This window comes from Salvelinus sp. IW2-2015, linkage group LG13 (assembly GCF_002910315.2).
Source record: "Salvelinus sp. IW2-2015 linkage group LG13, ASM291031v2, whole genome shotgun sequence".
Taxonomy (NCBI): domain Eukaryota; kingdom Metazoa; phylum Chordata; class Actinopteri; order Salmoniformes; family Salmonidae; genus Salvelinus; species Salvelinus sp. IW2-2015.
Window position 1 is genome coordinate 15,832,380 of NC_036853.1, and position 22,270 is coordinate 15,854,649.

At 43.7% G+C, this 22,270-nt stretch overlaps 1 protein-coding gene across 1 annotated transcript in view; it reads right to left on the reverse strand.

The window, feature by feature from the left end:
* Positions 1 to 22,270, reverse strand: part of LOC111972197 (cytosolic carboxypeptidase 6-like) — a 464,364-nt gene that overhangs the window by 132,438 nt on the left and 309,656 nt on the right. The window lies entirely within an intron of this gene.

Consider the following 22,270-nt stretch of genomic DNA (forward strand, 5'->3'; position numbering starts at 1 on the left):
GTCAACTTAAAATCTCTCCAAAAGAAATAACATGTCATATTACTATCACGTCATCCTTTTGCAGATCAGAGTACATCTACATTTTAGTCATTTAGCAGACGCTCTTATCCAGAGCGACTTACAGGAGGAATTAGGGTTAAATGCGTTGCTCAAGGGCACATCGTCAGATTCCACTCCAAGTCGGCTTGGGAATTCGAACCAGCAACTTTTCAGTTACTGGCCCAACACGCTTAACCGCTAGGGTACCTGCTGCCCCAGACTATGCGTAATATGTAAATGAGGTGTGAAACTACTATATAAGACTGGAAAAGCACAAGATGGCACAGTATATCTCAGCCTTAAAAAGATCGGTATCAGTTTATTATTTTTGCACAAGGCAACAACATTTGTTCTCTGTGTTGTCTCTATTACAGCCAGCAGGAATGTGTCTTCTTTCTCCACTCATGCTAAAGACTGTGTGACAGAGTGTGTTTGAGAAAGACTGTGTGACGGAGTGTGTTTGAGAGAGTGCCCAATTTTACACTTCATGTCTCTAGTTCTCTAGTTTGGAGAGGGGGGCTGGAAGAGTTGCTATTTCCCCACTCTCTTAAACCCTCTGCCAAGGCTGCAGGCTCCTGAGTACTGCATTAATCAACACCTTCTCCCTCTCTTACACTGTGTGTCCCTAAGGAACCAGCTCATGTGCGTACATGTGTGTGTGTATTCGTGTATGTGTATTCCACCGATGCTGCATATTTTTTGGGCGTTTCCCAATGGAAGGCTGATGATATTGCAGGTTCACCTGCTGCGTCACAGACTATAATCGATGTGAGTGCAATCAGGAGGTTGAAGCCCAATCCATTAGGATTCAAGAATCTTAATGTAAAAATCCTCTCTGATACTCTAACTGCTCTTAACACATTGCAGATGAGTGAGTGTTGTGGAGTAGAGAGAGCACTGTGACAGCATGAGAGCAACTAGCCCCAATAAAGCACCTGTATAGGCTGTTGACTCACCATTAGTTGATATGGAACCCCCACACTAATCAATATCATTTACATGTACATGTAGGTCATTTAGCAGAGACACTTAGCCAGTGCATTCAACTAAGGTAGGTAAGACAACCACATATCACAGTCGCCTAATGCATTATTGAAATTATTACATCACATTCAAAGTTKATGTTTTTGGCCATTGATTGACTTCTTTCTTAAAGGTCTTTTGAAATGATTCTACCATCCACTCAATTTATAAATGACCTCTCTGATTTTGTTTTGACCAATAGGCACTGGTATTCAAGCAGAATTCTTATTTAGACCTTTGTACCGCCCTCTAGTGGTACTCTGTTATTCTGCAAGTGAAAGTGTGAAGAGCGAAAAACCATAGAAAGAGAATGAAAACAATGCTTCTCTATTGTCAAAATACACTCTCTTTGGGAAAGTAAGGCTGGCTGGGTGATTAAAATCAGTGGAGTATGTCCAAGTTATTAAAATCAAAGTTCCCCTCAAAACATTCGACACAGCACATTCAAACAGACCTCTACAGCATTCAGAGAGCATTGTGTACATGAAGACATTTCCCTTGTACAAACGAATTAATACCATTCCATCAAAATTTCACATGACAATTCATTCTGRTGTTGCCTGAATACTCAGTTTTGTGAAATAAAGGGATTGGAAATCATATGCATACAGGTGTGAACGCCCATTCATGATATCTYTAAATAAAATAACATTGATCTGACATATACAGTACCAGTCAAAGGTTTGGACAGACCTACTCATTCAAGGATTTTTCTTTATTTTTCTTACTATTTTCTACATTGTAGAATAATAGTGAAGACATCACAACTATGAAATAACACATATGGAATCATGTAGTAACCAAAAAAGTGTTAAACAAATCAAAATATATGTTATATTTGAGATTCTTCATAGTAGCCACCTTTTGCCTTGATGACAGCTGTGCACACTCTAGGCATTCTCTCAACCAGCTTCACCTGGAATGCTTTTCCAACAGTCTTGAAGAAGTTCCCACATATGCTGAGCACTTGTTGGCTGCTTTTCCTTCACTCTGTGGTCCAACTCATTCCAAACCAACTCAATTGGTTTGAGGTTGGGTGATTGTGGAGGCCAGGTCATCTGATGAAGCACCATCACTCTCCTTCTTGGTCAAATAGCCTCTACACAGCCTGGAGGTGTGTTTTGGGTCATTGTGCTATTGAAAAACAAATGATAGTCCCACTAAGCGAAAACCAGATGGGATGGCATATCACTGCAGAATGCTGTGGTAGCCATGCTGGTTAAGTGTGCCTTGAATTCTAAAGAAATCACTGACAGTTTCACCAGCAAAGCACCCCACCTCCTCCTCCATGCTTCACGGTGAGAACCACACATGTGGAGATCGTCCACTCACCTACTCTGCGTCTCACAAAGACACGGCGGTTGGAACCAAAAATCTAAAATTTGAACTCATTAGACCAAAGGACAGATTTCCACAGGTCTAATGTCCACTGCTCCTGTTTCTTGGCCCAAGCAAGTCTCTTCTTATTATTGTGGTCTTTAGTACTGGTTTCTTTGCAGCAAATCGACCATGAAGGCCTGATTCACACAGTCTCCTCTGAACAGTTGATGTTGAGATGTGTCTGTTACTTGAACTCTGTGAAGCATTTATTTGGGCTGCAATTTCTAAGGTTGGTAACTCTAATGAACTTATCCTCTGCAGCAGAGGTAACTCTGGATTTTCCTTTTCCTGTGGCGGTTCTCATGAGAGCCAGTTGCATCATAGCGCTTGATGGGTTTTGCGACTGCACTTGAATAAACCTACAAAGTTCTTGAAATTCTACACATTGACTGACCATGTCATAAAGTAATGATGGACTGTCATTTCTCTTTGCTTATTTGAGCTGTTCTTGCCATAATATGGACTTGGTATTTACCTTGTCACAACACAACTGATTGGGGCAAATGAAATAAGAAGGAAAGAAATTCCACAAATTAACTTTTAACAAGGCACACCTGTTCATTTAAATGCACTCCAGGTGACTACCTCATTAAGCTGTTTGAGAGAATGCCAAGAGTGTGCAAAGCTGTCATCAAGACAAAGGTTGGCTACTTTGAAGAATCTCAAATATAAAATATATTTTGATTTGTATAACATTTTTTTGGTTATTACATGATTCCAAATGTGTTTTTTCATAGTTTTGATGTCTTCACTATTACACCAAACTGGAAGTCTTCAGACTAGCTTGGAAAGACAGTACTGTGCATCGAAGAGCCCTCAATGCTGCTCGATCATCCTATTTTTCCAACTTAATTGAGGAAAATAAGAACAATCCAAAATGTATTTTTGATACTGTCGCAAAGCTAACTAAAAAGCAGCATTCCCCAAGAGAGGATGGCTTTCACTTCAGCAATAATAAACTTCTATGAGGAAAAGATCATGATCATTAGAAAGCAAATTACGGACTTCTCTTTAAATCTGCGTATTCCTCCAAAGCTCAGCTGTCTTTAGTCTGCACAATTCTGTCAGGACCTAGGATCAGGGGAGACACTCAAGTGTTTTAGTACTATATCTCTTGACACAATGATGAAAATAATCATGGCCTCTAAACCTTCAAGCTGCATACTGGACCCTATTCCAACTAAACTACTGAAAGAGCTGCTTCCTGTGCTTGGCCCTCCTATGTTGAACATAATAAACGKCTYTCTATCCACCGGATGTGTACCAAACTCACTAAAAGTGGCAGTAATAAAGCCTCTCTTGAAAAAGCCAAACCTTGAGCCAGAAAATATAAAAAACTATCGGCCTATATCGAATCTCCCATTCCTCTCCAACATTTTAGAAAAAGCTGTTGTGCAGCAACTCACTGCCTTCCTGAAGACAAAACAATGTATACGAAATGTTTCAGTCTGGTTTTAGACCCCATCATAGCACTGAGACTGCACTTGTAAAGGTGGTAAATGACCTTTTAATGGTATCAGGGCTGATTTCAAGGTTTCACTGCTAATCTACAAAGCATTACATGGGCTTGCTCCTACCTATCTTTCCGATTAAGTCCTGCCATACGCTACGGTCACAAGACGCAGGCCTCCTAATTGTCCCTAGAATTTCTAAGCAAACAGCTGGAGGCAGGGCTTTCTCCTATAGAGCTCCATTTTTATGGAATGGTCTGCCTACCCATGTGAGAGACGCAGACTTGGTCTCAACCTTTAAGTCYTTATTGAAGACTCATCTCTTCAGTGGGTCCTATGATTGAGTGTAGTCTGGCCCAGGAGTGTGAAGGTGAACGGAAAGGCACTGGAGCAACGAACCGCCCTTGCTGTCTCTGCCTGGCCGGTTCCCCTCTCTCCACTGGGATTCTCTGCCTCTAACCCTATTACAGGGGCTGAGCCACTGGCCTACTGGTGCTCTTCCATGCCGTCCCTAGGAGGGGTGCGTCACTTGAGTGGGTTGAGTCACTGACGTGGTCTTACTGTCTGGGTTGGCGCCCCCCCTGGGTTGTGCTGTGGGGGCGCGGCGCCTGGGGATCTTTGTGGGCTATACTCGGCCTTGTTTCAGGATGGTAAGTTGGTGGTTGAAGATATCCCTCTAGTGGTGTGGGGGCTGTGCTTTGGCAAAGTGGGTGGGGTTATATCCTGCCTGTTTGGCCCTGTCTGGGGGTATCATCGGATGGGGCCACAGTGTCTCCTGACCCTCCTGTCTCAGCCTCCAGTATTTATGCTGCAGTAGTTTATGTGTCGGGGGGCTAGGGTTAGTCTGTTATATCTGGAGTATTTCTCGTCTTATCCGGTGTCCTGTGTGAATTTAAGTACGCTCTCTCTAATTCTCTCTCTCTTTCTCTCTTTCTTTCTATCTTTCTTTCTCTCTCTCAGAGGAACTGAGCCCTAGGACCATGCTCAGGACTACCTGGCATGATGACTACTTGGTGTCCCCAGTCCACCTGGCCGTGCTGCTGCTCCAGTTTCAACTGTTCTGCCTGCGGCTATGGAACCCTGACCTGTTCACCGGACGTGCTACCTGTCCCAGACTTGCTGTTTTCAACTCTCCAGAGACAGCAGGAGCGGTAGAGATACTCTCAATGACCGGCTATGAAAAGCCAACTGACATTTACTCCTGAGGTGCTGACTGTTTGCACCCTCGACAACTACTGTGATTATTATTATTTGACCATGCTGGTCATTTATGAACATTTGTACATCTTGGCCATGTTCTGTTATAATCTCCACCCGGCACAGCCAGAAGAGAACTGGCCACCCCTCATAGCCTGGTTCCTCTCTAGGTTTCTTCCTAGGTTTTGGCCTTTCTATGGAGTTTTTCCTAGCCACCGTGCTTCTACACCTGCATTGCTTGCTGTTTGGGTCTGTACAGCACTTTGAGATATCAGCTGATGTAAGAAGGGCTATATAAATACATTTGATTTGATTTGATATTCTAGAATGTAGAAAATAGAAAATAGTAAAAAATAAAGAAAAACCCTTGAATGAGTAGGTGTGTCCAAACTTTTGACTGGTACTGTACGTCCCTCTAACCAGCCAGTCCATGACACAGGGCTACTGTGTGCCACTGGCCAGCCTGGAGAGGAGTGGAGGAGGATTTGCCATACTGTGTTTCAGCCTGGCCCAATCCTGTACCATGACGCTGCTTATCCTGAGATAATTAATCTACAGTGAATTAGAGTATTACAGCACACTAACACTGCATGCCTCACTCTCTCATTGTCACTCCTTACATGGATAAGGTGCTTAGTGTTTCCCAGGAAGAGGGAGAGAGAGAGAGAGAGAGAGAGAGAGAGAGGAATCACATTAGGAAAGGCAATCCTGGGCAGAAAATAGGATTGTATTAATCTTTATCAAACGCAGCCAAGAGCTGTGGAATCACACCACCCAATACACACTTGGCCAGCCCAGCCACCATGTAGAGTGGGTGTCCAGTGCCCCCAGGCTGTCACAGAGCTTAACCAGGGCCTGATATAGAATGATACTGTGTCAGTGTGCGTGTGTGTCTGTGCTTGTGTGTGTGTATGTAGCATAATGGGGATGTGTGAAACTTACTCCTGAACCTGAAATGTCCCCACCTGTGCCAGCGAATAGTTAGCTTTTTGCATGGCGCCGACTGGAAGTTGCTTTAGGAGGGCGGTCACGTGTGCTAGCAAGGCAGAGGTCCTGAGTTCGCGCCAGGAATGGGCCGAATCGGGAGGAAGTGGTACTCGCTAAACAAGCAGCGTGATGTATTTTATATGTACGTCAGGTTGACAGTGCTGATGATTCCCTGTGGCCCAGCCTGAGTCTAAACTTAGTGGGTGGAACAGGTTAAAGGGCTTTGAGGCTGGGAACCGACTGTAGGTTGCCAATGCACCTACCCAGCTGTCATGGTAACACCTAAACCCCCAGTGTTCATTCTAAAAGTACCAGTGTCACACTACAGCAAACAAACACAAGATCATGTTTAAAGGACTAAGAGGACATGCTCAGGACAGGTTGACATCGGTAAATTAGGATTGTCAGGATCAAATGAATGACTTTTGGAAGGAAAGTTTCAGTTGTCTGTTTTTATTTGCTGATGCTTATGGTGAATCCTGATCAACAAAACACAGTGAAATAAGCCAATCACTCAATCAAGCCAGTCTATAATTGTTTAACCAGTAGATGGAATAGAGTTTGTGGTATAGAGCCACAGGTTACAGAATGACGTTGCAAGTTGAAGTAACCTGTGGCTCTATACTACACACTCTATTCCATCTACTGGTTAAACAATTATAGACTGGCTTGATTGAGTGATTGGTTTATTTCACCCTGTTTTGTTGATCAGGATTCACCATAAGCATCAGCAAATAAAAACGGACATCTGAAACTTTCCTTCCAAAAGTCATTAATTTGATCTGTCTGATTCTCCCCCTGTCCAATGTAGGTGTAATGTAGTGCAGGTAAGGAACAGCACGGCTGTAATTAACAAAGCAGGCCTGCAGACAGGCGAGGAGGGGAGACACTCCCTCCACAGCAATAATCTAGGGAGAGACCGCAGCCGTTAGCAAAACCATTAATTTACTAAACCTAACTTTTATGACTAAATTAAATATTCATGCACAATCTACCAAAAACCCATTTGCAATATTTCCCCCAAATGTACTTTTCATATTTGCTGATGATTATCATGTGAGAGATCCATCCACCATTTTGTAGCTCATTTCAGATTCATGTAAGGTCAATATTATAATATTCACATCCCATCCCTTCCAAGTTATCAATTAAACTAAAATAGCACTGAAATGGTAAGGTTATATTACAAGGAAATAATATTATGGAGGCAAATCTTGCAGGTACATCCACAGGGGGATTAAATGCATGCAGCAATATCATCATCTGGTTATGGAACAGATGTCAGTTATTATTGACCCTAGTGGACCCTGTCCCTGTCCAGATGAGGTAAGGGAAATCAGCAGGGAGCTATTTAAACCGTCTGCTTCCGTCCCTGCTCAGGTATTCATTGTCCTTGCTGATGTCCTCCAGGACCATTTCGTCTGACACCCGCTTACCAGGGTCAGGACTGGGAGAGGTGGAGGGAGACAGAGGGGGAGGGGGGCGAGTCAACTCTCTCTCTCTCTCTCTCTCTCTCTCTCTCCCCTGTCTCGCTCTCTCTCTAGGAGAACTTCCCCCCTACTGTGAGTCATCACCCTGCCTCCCCCCAACCTCTCCCCCATGCCCGTCACCCCACCCCCCAGTCTCTAGCCAGCTTGCCACATCATTACCACACCACAATATCAAGTTAAGGAAGCCTGTCTCTTACTCATCATCCAGAGGGAGAAACAGGAGTGAGGTAATAATGAGCTAATCATCTCCTGGGTTTTGCTTCACAGGTCAATTATGTATTTGTGAGTGCCTATAATATTACATGACTGAAAATATATTATTTAACACACTGGATATTCTGCAAGATGCTCTCCAATGATTTATGTATCATTGGTAATAAGTCATTTACATGCACAAAAGCTCACACAGAAAACATACTGGATTTTGCTTTATTTGCTCTGTATTACTATAGATGGGTTGGTTGTTTAGCAACAAAACTGATGTGTGCGCAACTATGGGGTAAAATAGACTGGGTTGGCTTAGGCTGTTTACAACATGTAAACTAGATTTAGTCTATTGAAAACATAAATACATTTGCACAATGAGCACTTGTTGTCTCTGAAATACATCATTACAGTTATTGATTAGTTAGCTATTGAATTTTTTTCCATATTAGCATTGACATGCAATCAGTCAAATCACCTAAAAACAAGACATGGTATCAATAACAAGATACAACGAGCTGAAACGAGCCACCTTCGATTCCCCACAAGGCAGCTTCTTGGCATTGTTGCTAGCTATCTGACTGTTCAGAATCTTTTTTTGTGACATTGTCAGCCAACCTGTCTATTTTGTACAAAAAGGTGACATTTTTTCATCTCAGGTTTTTCCATATCTGTATATATTTTCATGAACATGGGACTGCCTTGTAGCTGCAGAGTAATCTAGAAATAGCTGTGGGGGATTTCTGTAATTTAAGAGTAATTTATATTAATCAACATTAATCATACAATTGTAAACTATGGTGTTCTTGATTGGTTTATTGTATTTCAGTGTGTGCACTTGTATTTAGAGTGTATAATTTCTGCCAATATCACTACATTATTACTTGTATTAGCACAAACAATATTAAAAGCTATCAAGGGTTATTATTGACCTGGCTCTATTTAAAATGGCTGCCAGTGTAGGAGAAATGTATTCATCACTCAGTATGCAAGCAATTAAAAGCAATAGTGTTGTGTAAAAATGTCAGGTCCAAAACAGGGGATGCTGTTGCGTGACCAGAAGCCCTTGGTTAAAAATACAACGAAACAAATAAAATATGAATTCCTTCAAAGAAAGAGAGAGAGAGAGCTGGCTCCCCCAGACCGAAAGTCTAACTCTGCCACCTGCGCTCCACTGAGTCCACACTGACTCCTGCAGTCCTCTTTCCACAGTAGGCCAGAGAAATCGAATAACGCACCGACACACACCACTCTCCCATTCAGCACTTAAAAGCCACGGTTGAATTTCATCTTGATTTCATTAAATATTCATAAAGGCCAATTAGAAGGGCAGCTTATCTGGCTGCGAAGACACTTTTCCATTATTCTGTCACATGTAGTCCATCAGACGGACCGTTTTGAAAGTAGACCCCACGAGTCCATATGCTTGACCCTGACTCCTCCTGCTTCCCCTCCCTCCAAATCCTATAAGTCCCTCTCTCACACAGAGAATGAGGCAGGTAGGGAGACAGAGACAGGGACAGAGACAAGGAGCACGGACACCCAAAATACCCTGTGGCCTAAAAACGAACATGCATATTTCCAGAAGGAAGCAGGATATCATATACTAACCATGCAGCCATTTTAATATGCCTTTTGGGCTCTGATTCATTCATAAGCGAAGAACCACTGTTTTGTGATAGATGGAATATCAAACTGAGTTAACTCTGCAGCCCCCCCCGTCCTCCAACAGCTCATTTCCTACAGTATAGGAAAGCTGAGAAAGTGGAGGTGCAGACAGGGCCTCTTTGATTTGCGGTTGGCGGAGGTAGGATGAATGGGCGATATGTAATCAAGCGCACTGCAGTAATTGAATACATCACTTTAGGAATGAGAAGCCATAGTCTCACACTGCCTGCCACCCATCTACATGAGCAGGGCTTACTGGAGCTGGAGTTATTAGAGCAGAGGGGAACTTTTCATCACAGCTTCTCACCGACTACAGCACCGACTTCCCTCTCAGGGATATACTGTACACAGTACAGTAGTTGTCATAAATGTGTTGGACTCTTGTGGTAACCCCACACCCTCTGAGTACTGAGCACAGACTGACCTTTAACCCCACACCCGCTGAGTACTGAGCACAGACTGACCTTTAACCCCACACCCTCTGAGTACTGACCACATACTGACCTTTAACCCCACACCCTCTGAGTACTGAGCACAGACTGACCTTTAACCCCACCACCCACTGATACTGAGCACAGACTGACCTTTAACCCACACCCGCTGAGTACTGAGCACAGACTGACTTTAACACCACACCCTCTGAGTACTGAGCACAGACTGACCTTTAACCCCACACCCACTGAGTACAGACTGACCTTTAACCCCACACCCACTGAACACTGAGCACAGATTGACCTTTAACCCCACACCCACTGAACACTGAGCACAGACTGACCATTAACCCCACACCCACTGAACACTGAGCACAGACTGACCTTTAACCCCACACCCACTGAACACAGAGCAGAGACTGACCTTTAACCCTACACCCACTGAACACTGAGCACAGACCGGCCGTCCTCTGTGACTAGGAAGAGAATCAATGGCAGCCTGTTGACATGGTGACCGATCAATGATCTGTGAAAATGGGTTTGCATACCCAATGGTTCCCCCTAACCCCCCATTATTTGCCAATTGGAATCTAAGTGACCCCTCATCGATGGAGTGCAGATCAAGTGATTTGGTATATACCAGAGGCTAGGATCAATCACCCCCTACCAGCAAACACTGAGTAGAACCTCCACCAACCACAGTGTAATCCAGTTAAACTAGGAGCTCTGATGAACATGTCAAGTCATCTTAACACTGAAAAGTTAAATTCATAGGACCTAATTAGGGTCAAGGGTCAAGTAATGAGTATCCCTTAATTGGTTTATTGCTGTTGTGGATTAAAAGTTTTATGAATGTGTATGCATAATTAATAATGTTATATAATTGTCTGCAATGCTTGTGCTTCTTCTATTTCGTAACGTCTCATTTATTTTATTTTTGCTCGAATTTAAATGAGTTTACATTTCATTTGTTGTAATCACCCCGTGACAGTAGCAGGGAAGATATTACAAAAAATGTGTGACTAAACTGGTTTCTTTTGAATAACTTTTCAATTTCAGTAGTTCATTCAGGTATGGGAATAAATGTATTTAATGTTAAACCAAGCAAAGTTCATTGTTAGTGAACATTCTTTCTGGTAATTAAAAATTACAATAATTAGCATCCAAGCAATCTACTAGTCATGTTTACAATCACAAAAGTTGTGTGTCTGCTCAGATGAATGCACAAAAAGCACAGAGGCGGGTGGGAAATGGAAACACAACATGGGGAAATAAAAATAGTTTAAAAAAAATATGGAGATGTGSAGGGAGGCTGAAAATTGTTGATATCGAGAGAGCAGTTTATTATATATTGACATATTTGGGAATTCTCCATGCCACTTCACAATGATAAAACAAATCCCACAGATGTTGACATGTTGGCTACCCAGATGGAAATTGTGCTTGGAGGGTGGAAACTTTTAATCATGACATGAAAAAAGAGATGGAGAAACCGACACGCAAAACTTGGCAGCCTTATTTCAGAGTGTCAGACTAAACTGCTTTATTGATGGTATTCTTAGTACTCAGTGGAAGTGGGCAACCAGAGAAATATTGAGTATGGTTACACGCACACAATAATATGATTATTGTGAATAGTCAGATTAATATAATAGTTTGATTTAAACGTTGACATGCTTTGCAAGAAGAATGATTTCCGTAACAATCCAGTTAATATGGACACATCTGAAATCAGGTTACCTGATGGGTCTTATTATTAAAATATAGATATATATTATTCCATTTTTAATGTATTGCAGTATWTAAGGCATTTCTAGACACATTTGTACATTGATCGATTTTAATTGACAGGGTTACTGTTTGTGTGTGAGTGTGTGTGTGTGAACTGTATGTAAGTCTGTGTATCATCAGCTGTGTGATTTCAACTGGCCTCTAGTGCACATGGAGGAGAACCATTTGTTCATGTTTAGGTGCAGAGGAGTTTCAGTTCACAAGTTCAGGAGTCACACTGTGCATCACCCTGTACTTTCTCTGTTGTAGTCTGGTAACACTGATCTTATCATGAGATAGTTCTACGATATGAACTATCAATATATTCTGGTCCACGTCCACCTGAAGGGTTCTACTTCCTTGCTTCAAAGTTGTTTTTGCTGTTCTCCATTATCCCCCTACACTTGGTCTGGGGAGGGATTAGGTCCCAGGGTTTTCTTAAAGGCTCAGTGCAGTCAACAAATTTGTTTTAAATATATTTCCACACTATGAGGTGGGAATAATACTGTGAAATTGTGAAAATTATGATAATGCCCTTTTAGTGTAAGAGCTGTTTGAAAAGACTGCCTGAAATGTCTTCCTGTTTTGGTGGGATGGAGTTTTGGCCTGCCTGGTGACGTCACCAGGTTGTGAATTAGTTAATAGACCAATAAGAAAGAGAGTTCCAAATCTCTCAGCCAATAACAGCTAGTTTTCAGTTTTCCCCTCCCCACTGAGACCACTCCCAGACAGTCTTAGCAACATTCTTGCTTAAAAATGGGTCTTTGCTGAGTATTTTTGACCATTTTAATTGAAAACAATCACAGTAGGGTACTTAATTGTTACCCAGAAATGATGTTATAATGAGATAAAACAGCTGCATTGGATCTTTAAACCCTCCGTGCCATGTCAGTTTGAAAAAAGCGCTGTGCAAATAAGATTTGATCAATTGATTTAGAATCATTAAAATTGATAAAGAAATAGCATCAGGAGGCAAATTCCCCTCCAGTTGTGCACTACATTACCCGATGGGACATTGATAAATGACAATCAAAATAAATTGTTCTACCACAGCGACCATGTTATTTTTGTGAAGCATATTTGATTCTGAGTTCGGACATGACGTTTTTATGTGAAAACTATTTCTAAGATGCATACTTAAGTTTTTCCAAACTCACTTCACTCATGCAAAAGAGGGAAGCTGGCGCTGCTTGTGCTAGCACATGCACAGATTAAATACACCGCTATAACTCTGATTAAGGCGTTTACATATCCTAATAATTCAACAGATTGCGCCAGAAAGCCAGGTGTTTTAATCGGCGTATGCTTACTTCAAATATGACCTCACGCCGATTAAGATAACCGGCTTCCACCCGCTTATGCAACCCTGCATCTTAGAGGCTGCTGCCCTATATACATAGACTTGGAATCACTGGCCACTTTAACTTTAATAATGGAACACTAGTCACTTTAAATATGTGTATGTGACCAATAAAATTTGATTTTATTAGATTTTTTATTTATTTGATAAGTAGAGTACGGTGTTTACATGACTAATGCCAAAACCGGCCTACTGCCATAATCAGTTTAATATTGAATTATTAGTGTGCATGTAAACATGCTCATTGTCTCAAAAGGTCTCACACTGGGCAAACCATCACCTGCTTTTAAAATGAAGACCAGTACACAGACGTAGCTGTCAGTGGAGAGGAGTGTTGGGCTGGGCCGGAGAGAAGGGCAGGCAGGAACCCAGCACTGAGAGGCAGCTCTACATTGGGTTGGAGTGCGGGGGTCTGCCAATATTCTGTCTTGTGAGTTGGAACTTACCAAATCAATTTAGCAACAAATGAAACAAAGCACTGACCATTGTACATGGCTTTTGGCTAATTTCGTTAGTTGTTTGTGAGATGGCAAGGTGGAGGTGCTGAACTGGGAGGAGAGAGCGTGCATTATTTACATGACAGCCATACAATGTCAAAGGGATTATCCCAGCTGGTCTGGCTGCATTTCCACAGTGGCAGACCGAAGCGAGGAGGCTGAGAGTGGCATACTAAACACATGCAGAGGACATTGTTGTAGGACACTATTATCTATGACAACTGGCTGAATGTGGCTGTGTTTTGATGATTTACTGTGACAGTCCTTTCCTTAGATTCTTTGGAGTGCGCTTCTGGCTGCTGCTCATACATTCTCAGTTACTCACAGACACAAGTAGAGGGAAACCAGTTCTGATTTGACCAGACAAAAACGCTGAGATGTTGCACTTCTAGTTGCCCCTCTGCTCTCTAGTCAGAGGTAATCCAGAGGTTAAAGCTAGAATAAGATATCTGATATCTCTGATCATTTTTTCTGCTGATTGGATGCTCTTCAGGCAGAGCATCCAGACCTGCTACTATGATGCTCAGTGAGGCTGTGAGAGCATACAGGCAGAGACGACAACATGGTGGGGTAGAGTTGGCCTTGGAGGAGGCCATGCTGGTAGGCAGCAGCTCTTCAGCAGCATGACTGGAGTGTAAATGAGTAGATAAGTGTATGCAGGTTGAAGAGCGGTGTGCCCTGTGGTCACCCAGAAAGGAGAGAGATGGTTATGATGTGAGGCCAGAGCCATGCTAACTGATGCCACTGGGAAGGGGGTCTCCACCTCCCCAATCCACTMCCAGTCAGTCCCTGGAACAGCACAAATGAATGTGTTTTCTCCTCTCACCTTTTTTCCTCAGATAAAATCAACATGAAAACAGTAATATGACGCATCTGTAATCACCTTAGCCACATCCTTGGACCTGCAGGCTTTCATTCTGCACGCTTTTAATTTGTTTTCACAGTGGTTCGAGCAAATTGAATTTGTTAATTAAAGCAGCAAAATGAAATGCTGAGCATTATTGACGAGATGCTAATTGAGTTGGTGTGGAAATTGGAAGAGGGGGGTTCGAGGTATCAATAGCCAGGACAAATCATATTATAGAGGAGAGCAGGAGAGGCGCATGCCAGGCTGTCCCACGAGGCTCCATCAGTGTGTATGCATTCACTATATCTCCCCAGGCCCTGCTGGCACACATACACACAATCCGCACCACATACAGAAAGACAGCTGCTCCTCCAGCTTCCTACCACTCACATCTCCAATCCGCTTTGGCTTTGCCACATCATCTGCTTACTCTAAGATGGAGGAGCAGCAACAAAGAAATGTACGCCGCCCGGCACCTAGCTCTGTAATCATAATCCATGTTTTAACACACATTATAGAGCAGAAAATGTAGCCTCTGTAACTGAAGGAATATTGAGTATTGCCAAAGTATTCCCAGGAATTGAGGTTCACATCAGTCATTGCTTACAATTCATACTAACCATAAAATGTCAAATTGAGGAGTAATAGCCCTCTCCTCTGCAAAATCGTATGGTATCATTTAAAAAGGCAAGAATTTAGTTGTGCACACGTACTGCATATTACAGAGGGTAGAATCAATGCTAGGAGAGTTAAAGTACTGTCTCTCTCCCAGAGAGCACGTATCCAGACAATAGTGTACATTTGCTTTCTGTGGGCATGGTTCCATCAGCCCCAGTGATAACCCCACACTGAAGACAGGGTCATTGGCTTTATTGCCTCCACTGGCGTGCTTATCCTTCCCACAGCTTCATTTTGCATAAATTGACCAGTATTAAACATCAATCCTTAAACAGATCATTTACTCTCTGAGCCCGAGTTCAGCCACCCTCCAGTCACATGGGCCAGCGGCTAATGAGAAGAATTCCCCAAGTTGTGCTAAGTTTGTGCAGACGGAGCGGGCAAAGAGAGAGAGGAGAGGGAAAGAGACCTGGAGAGAAAAAAGAGAGAGAATGACAGAGCGAGAGAGAGAGAAGCACAGACAGAACGAAAGAGACAGGGACAGAGAGCCAGAGATCAGACAGATGCAGAAAAAAAAGACAGAGAGCGCGAGATAGATAGATAGCGCATTCGGAAAGATTTCAGACCCCTTCACTTTTCCCACATTTTGTTATGTTATAGCCTTATTCTAAAATGGATGAAATAAATACAAATCCTCAGCAATTTACACACAATACTCCATATTGACAAAGCCAAAACAGGTTTTAGACATTTTTGCAATTGTATTACAAATAAAAAACAGAAATACATTATTTACATAAGTATTAAGACCCTTTGCTATGAGACTCAAAATTGAGCTCAGGTGCATCCTGTTTCAATTGATCATCCTTGAGATGTTTCCTTGAGATGTTTCTTGAGATATTTCTACAACTTGATTGGACATGATTTGGAAAAGCACACAGCTGTCTATATAAGGTCCCACAGTTGACAGTGCATGTCAGAGCAAAAACCAAGCCATGAGGTCGAAGGAATTGCCAGTAGCGCTGCGAGACAGGATTGTGTCGAGGCACAGATCTGGGGAAGGGTACAAAAAAAATGAAGTTGAAGTTTGGAACCACCAAGACTCTTTCTACAGCTGGCCGCCTGGCCAAACTGAGCAATCAGGTGAGAAGGGCCTTAGTCAGGAAGGTGACCAAGAACCCGATGGTCACTCTGACAGAGCTCCAGAGTTCCTCTGTGGAGATGGGAGAACCTTTCAGAAGGACAACCATCTCTGCAGCACTACATCAATCAGGCCTTCATGGTAGAGTGGCCAGACGGAAACCACTCTTCAGTAAAAGTGTCACGCCCTGACCTTAGATAGCCTTTTTTGTCTCTATTTGGTTTGGTCAGGGTGTGATTTGGGGTGGGCATTCTATGTTTTATTTTCTATGTTTTTTGTATTTCTATGTTTTGGCCGGGTATGGTTCTCAATCAGGGACAGCTGGCGAACCGGGGACACCGTGCGTAGGGCTGGTGCAGTATACCCCGGGCCGAGGAGACGCACTGGAGACCAGTTGTCTCTGATTGGGAACCATACTTAGGTAGCCCTTTTTCCCTCCTTTCGTTGTGGGAAGTTAACTTTGTTTCTGGCACATAGCCCTTAAGCTTCACGGTTGTTTTGTATTGTTTATTGTTTTTGTCGGCGTCATCCTTATAAAAAAGGAATATGTACGCTCACCACGCTGCGCTTTGGTCTACTTCATTCGACGGCCGTGACAAAAAGGCACATGACAGCCCTCTTGGAGTTTGTCAAAAGGCACTTAAAGGACTCTCAGACCATGAGAAACAAGATTCTCTGATCTGATTAAAGCAAGATTGAACTCTTTGGCCTGAATGCTAAGCGTCACGCCTGGATGAAACCTGGCACCATCTCTACGGTGAAGTATGGTGGTGGCAGCATCATGTTGTGGGTATGTTTTTCAGCGGCAGGGACTGGGAGACTAGTCATGATCGAGGGAAAGATGAACGGAGCAAAGTACAGAGAGATCCGTGATGAAAACCGGCTCCAGAGCACTCAGGACCTCTGACCTGGGCGAAGGTTCACCTTCTAACAGGACAAAGACCCTATGCACACAGCCAAGGCAACGCCGCAGGAGTGATGGCACAGGAGAGGTTGGCTGCCATGTTATTGGCTCTTAACCAACCGTGTTATTTTGTTTGTTTTTCCGCATTGTTTGTAACTTATTTTGTACATAATGTTGCTGCTACCGTCTTTTATGACTAAAAAGAGCTTCTGAACATCAGAACAGCGATTTTTTATTTAATGAGTCGGACGGTAAGGATATACTCCAAACACCCGAACAGGCCCACATCCCCATCAATCACAGGTGAAAGAAACTGAGATTTCGTGGAAAGAGATCTGGGTGCCTTGTGAGGATCAGGAAACGAGTTGCTAATCTGCCTTTGCTATCTGTACTGTTAGCCAACGTTCAATCGCTGGAAAATAAATGGGACGAATTGAAAGAATGTATTTCATACCAACGGAACATTAAAAACTGAGATATCTTGTGTTTCACTGAGTTGTGGCTGAACGACGACATTAACAACATACAGCTGGCAGATTATACTCTATCAGCAGGATAGAACAGCAGCCTCTGGTAAGACACGGGACAGCGGCCTATGTATACTTGTAAACAACAGCTGGTGCACGATATCTAAGGAAGTCTCAAGGTTTTGCTCGCCTGAGGTAGAGTACCATGATAAGCTGTAGACCACACTATATACCTAGAGAGTTTTCATCTGTATTTTTGTAGCTGTCTACATACCATCACAGAGCGATGCTGGCTCTAAGACTGCACTCAATGAGCTGTATACCGCCATAAGCAAACAGGAAAATGCTCATCCAGAGGCAGGGCTCCTAGTGGCCAGGGACTTTAATGCAGGGAAACTTAAATCAGTTTTACCTAATTTCTATCAGCATGTTAAATGTGCAACCAGAGGGGGAAAAAACTCTAGACCACCTTTACTCCACACACAGAGACGTGTACAAAGCTCTCCCTAGCCCTCCATTTGGCGAATCTGACCATAATTCTACCCTCATGATTCCTGCTTACAAGCAAAAATTTAAGCAGGAAGCACCAGTAACTAGGTCTATAAAAAAGTGATTAGATGAAAGAGATGAAAAACTACAAGACTGTTTTGCTAGCACAGACTGGTATGTCGTCCCCACAGTGACTGTACTACATACCCCAACTGAAAGCCATGGATTACAGGCAACATTTACACTGAGCTAAAGGGTAGAGCTGCTGCTTTCAAGGAGCGGGAGTCTTATAAGAAATCCTGCTAAGCCCTCAGACGAACCATCTAACAGGCAAAGTGTAAATATAGGACCAAGAATGGATTGTACTACACTGGCTCCGAAGCTCGTTGGATGTGGCAGGGCTTGCATACTATTACAGACTACAAAGGGAAGCACAGCTGAGAGTTGCCCAGTGACACGAGCCTACCAGACAAAATAAATAACTTCTATGCTTGCTTCGAGGTGTAACGAACGTCGTCGTGTTCATATTTTAATCAATCAACTGAACACTGAACAAAACAACAAAAACGACAAACGAACAGTTCTGTAAGGTGACGACACACAAAACAGAAAACAACTACCCACAGACACAGGTGGGAACAGGCTACCTAAGTATGGTTCTCAATCAGAGACAACGAAAGACAGCTGCCTCTGATTGGGAACCATACCAGGCCAAACACATAGAAAAACAAGGACAAAACAAAACAAAGGACAAAACAAGGACAACATAGAACACCAGACATAGAATGCCCACCCAAACTCACGCCCTGACCAACCAAAATAGAGACATAAAAACGATCTCTACGGTCAGGGCGTGACACGAGGCAAGTAACACTGAAACATGCATCAGCTGTTCCGGACAACTGTGTGATTACGCTCTCCACAGCCGATGTGAGTAAGAGGTTAACATTCGCGGGGCCAGACGGATTACCAGGACGTGTACCCCGAGCATGCGCTGACCAACTGGCAAGTGTCTTCACTGACATTTTCAACCTCTCCCTGTCTCAGTCTGTAATACCAACATGTTTCAAGCAGACCACCATAGTCCCTGTGCCCAAGAACACGAAGGAAACCTGCCTAAATGACTACCGACCTGTAGCACTCACGTCTGTAGCCATGAAATGCTTTGAAAGGCTGGTCAAGCTCAAATCAACATCATTATCCCAGAAACCCGAGACCCACTCCAATTTGCATACAGCCCCAACAGATCCACAGATGATGCAATCTCTATTGCACTCCACACTGCCCTTTCCCACCTGGACAAAAGGAACACCTATGTGAAAATGCTATTCATTGACTACAGCTCAGGTGTTCAACACCACAGCTCATCACTAAGCTAAGGACCCTGGGACTAAACACCTCCCTCTGCAACTGGATCCTGGACTTCCTGACGGGCCGCCCCCCCAGGTGGTAAGGGTAGGTAACAACATATCCGCCACACTGATCCTCAACATGGGGGCCGCTCAGGGGTGCGTGCTCAGTCCCCTCCTGTACTCCCTGTTCACTCATGACTGCACGGCCAGGCATGACCCCAACACCATCATTAAGTTTGCCGTTGACACAACAGCGGTAGGCCTGATCATCGACAACGATGAGACAGCCTATAGGGAGGAGGTCAGAGACCTGAGAGACGTATAGTGCAAGGACAACAACCTCTCCCTCAACGTGATCAAGACAAAGGAGGTGATTGGGGACTACAGGAAAAGGAGGACCGAGCACGCCCCAATTCTCATCGACGGGGCTGCAGTGGAGCAGGTTGAGAACTTCAAGTTCCTTGGCGTCCACATCACCAACAAATTGACATGGTCCAAGCACACCAAGACAGTCGTGAAGAGGACACGACAAAACCTATTCCTCCTCAGGAGACTGAAAAGAGTTGGCATGGGTCCTCAGATCCTCAAAAGGTTCTACAGCTGCACCATTAAGAGCATACTGACGGGTTGCCTCACTGCCTGTAATGGCAACTGCACGGCCTCCGCCCGAAGGCACTACAGAGGGTAGTGTATACGGCCCAGTACTTCACCGGGGTCAAGCTTCCTGCCATCCAGGACCTCTATACCAGGCGGTGTCAGAGGAAGGCCATAAAAATTGTCAAAGACTCCAGCCACCCTAGTCATAGACTGTTCTCTCTGCTACCGCTTCTTTCTCTCTCTCTCTCTCTCTCTCTCTCTCTCTCTCTCTCTCTCTCTCTCTCTTCTCTCTCTCTCTCTCTCTCTCTCTCTCTCTCTCTCTCTCTCTCTCTCTCTCTCTCCTCTCTTTCTTCTTCTCTTTCTTTCTTTCTTTCTTTCTTTTCTTTCCCTCTGTTTTTTAACTATATTCTGTCACCTCTGTCTCTTTATCTCTCCCTTTCTCTCTTCTTCTCTCTACCCGCTCCGGCTGCACAACTTAGCAACAACTTGGGGAATTCTTCTCATTAGCAGCGGGCCCATGTGACTGGAGGGTGGCTGAACACAGGCTCAGAGAGTAAATGAGCTGTTTAAGGATTGATGTTTAATACTGGTCGATTTATGCATAATTAAGCTGTGGGAAGGATAAGCACGCCAGTGGAGGCAATAAGCCAATGACCCTGCCTTCAGTGTGGGGTTATCACTGGGGCTGCTGGAAGCATGCCCACAGAAAGCAAGTTACACCTTGTCTGGATACGTGCTCTATGGGAGAGACAGTATTTTTACTTTATCATAGCATGGACTTTATTCTATGTAATTAACTGGTCAACTAAATTCTAGCCTGACATTTTAAATGATACCATATGAATTTGCACAGGAGAGGGTTATTACCTCACACTTTTTACGTTTTTTGGTTAGCATGAATTGTAAGCAATGACTAACTAATGTGAACCTCTACGCCTAGAGTAGGGTACTTTGCAATAGTTAATATTCCTTCAGTTATAGTAGCTACATCTTCAGCTGTATAATGTATGTTGAAACATGGATTATGATTACAGAGCTAGGTACCGGGCGGCGTACATCTCTCTGTTATTGCTCCTCCATCTTAGAGTAAAGCAGATGATGTGGTAAAGCCAAAGCGATTGGAGATGTGAGTGGAGAGAAGCAGGAGGAGCAGCTGTCTTTCTGTATGTGGTGCAGAGTTTGTGTGAATGTCTGTGTGGCCATCAGGGCCTGGGAGATGTAGTGAATGCAGGCACACTGCCAAAGCCTGTGGGACAGCCTGGAATGTAACTCTCCTGCGCTCCTCTGTCTCTCCTACGCCCCCCCCCCCTCAAAATTCCACACTAACGTTAACCCATTAGCATCTCGTCAATAATGCTCAGCATTTCATTTTTGCTGCTTTAATTAACAAATTCATTTGCTCAAACCGCTGTGAAAAACAAATTAAAAGCGTGCAGAATGAAGCCTGCAGGTCCAAGGATGTGGCTAGGGATTACAGATGCGTCATATTACTGTTTTTCATGTTGATTTTATCTGAGGAAAAAGGTGAGAGGAGAAAACACATTCATTTGTGCTGTTCCAGGGACTGACTGGGAGTGGATTGGGGAGGTGGAGACCCCCTTCCCAGTGGCATCAGTTAGCATGGCTCTGGCCTCACATAATAACCATTCTCTCCTTTCTGGGTGACCACAGGGCACACCGCTCTTCAACCTGCATACACTTATCTACTCATTTACACTCCAGTCATGCTGCTGAAGAGCTGCTGCCTCCAGCATGGCCTCCTCCAAGGCCAACTCTACCCCACCATGTTGTCGTCTCTGCCTGTATGCTCTCACAGCCTCACTGAGCATCATAGTAGCAGGTCTGGATGCTCTGCCTGAAGAGCATCCAATCAGCAGAAAAAATGATCAGAGATATCAGATATCTTATTCTAGCTTTAACCTCTGGATTACCTCTGACTAGAGAGCAGAGGGCAACTAGAAGTGCAACATCTCAGCGTTTTTGTCTGGTCAAATCAGAACTGGTTTCCCTCTACTTGTGTCTGTGAGTAACTGAGAATGTATGAGCAGCAGCCAGAAGCGCACTCCAAAGAATCTAAGGAAAGGACTGTCACAGTAAATCATCAAAACACAGCCACATTCAGCCAGTTGTCATAGATAAATATGTCCTACAACAATGTCCTCTGCATGTGTTTAGTATGCCACTCTCAGCCTCCTCGCTTCGGTCGCCACTGTGGAAATGCAGCCAGACAGCGGGATAATCCCTTTGACATTGTATGGCTGTCATGTAAATAATGCACGCTCTCTCCTCCAGTGTCAGCACCTCCACCTTGCCATCTCACAAACAACTAACGAAATTAGCAAACCCATGTACAATGGC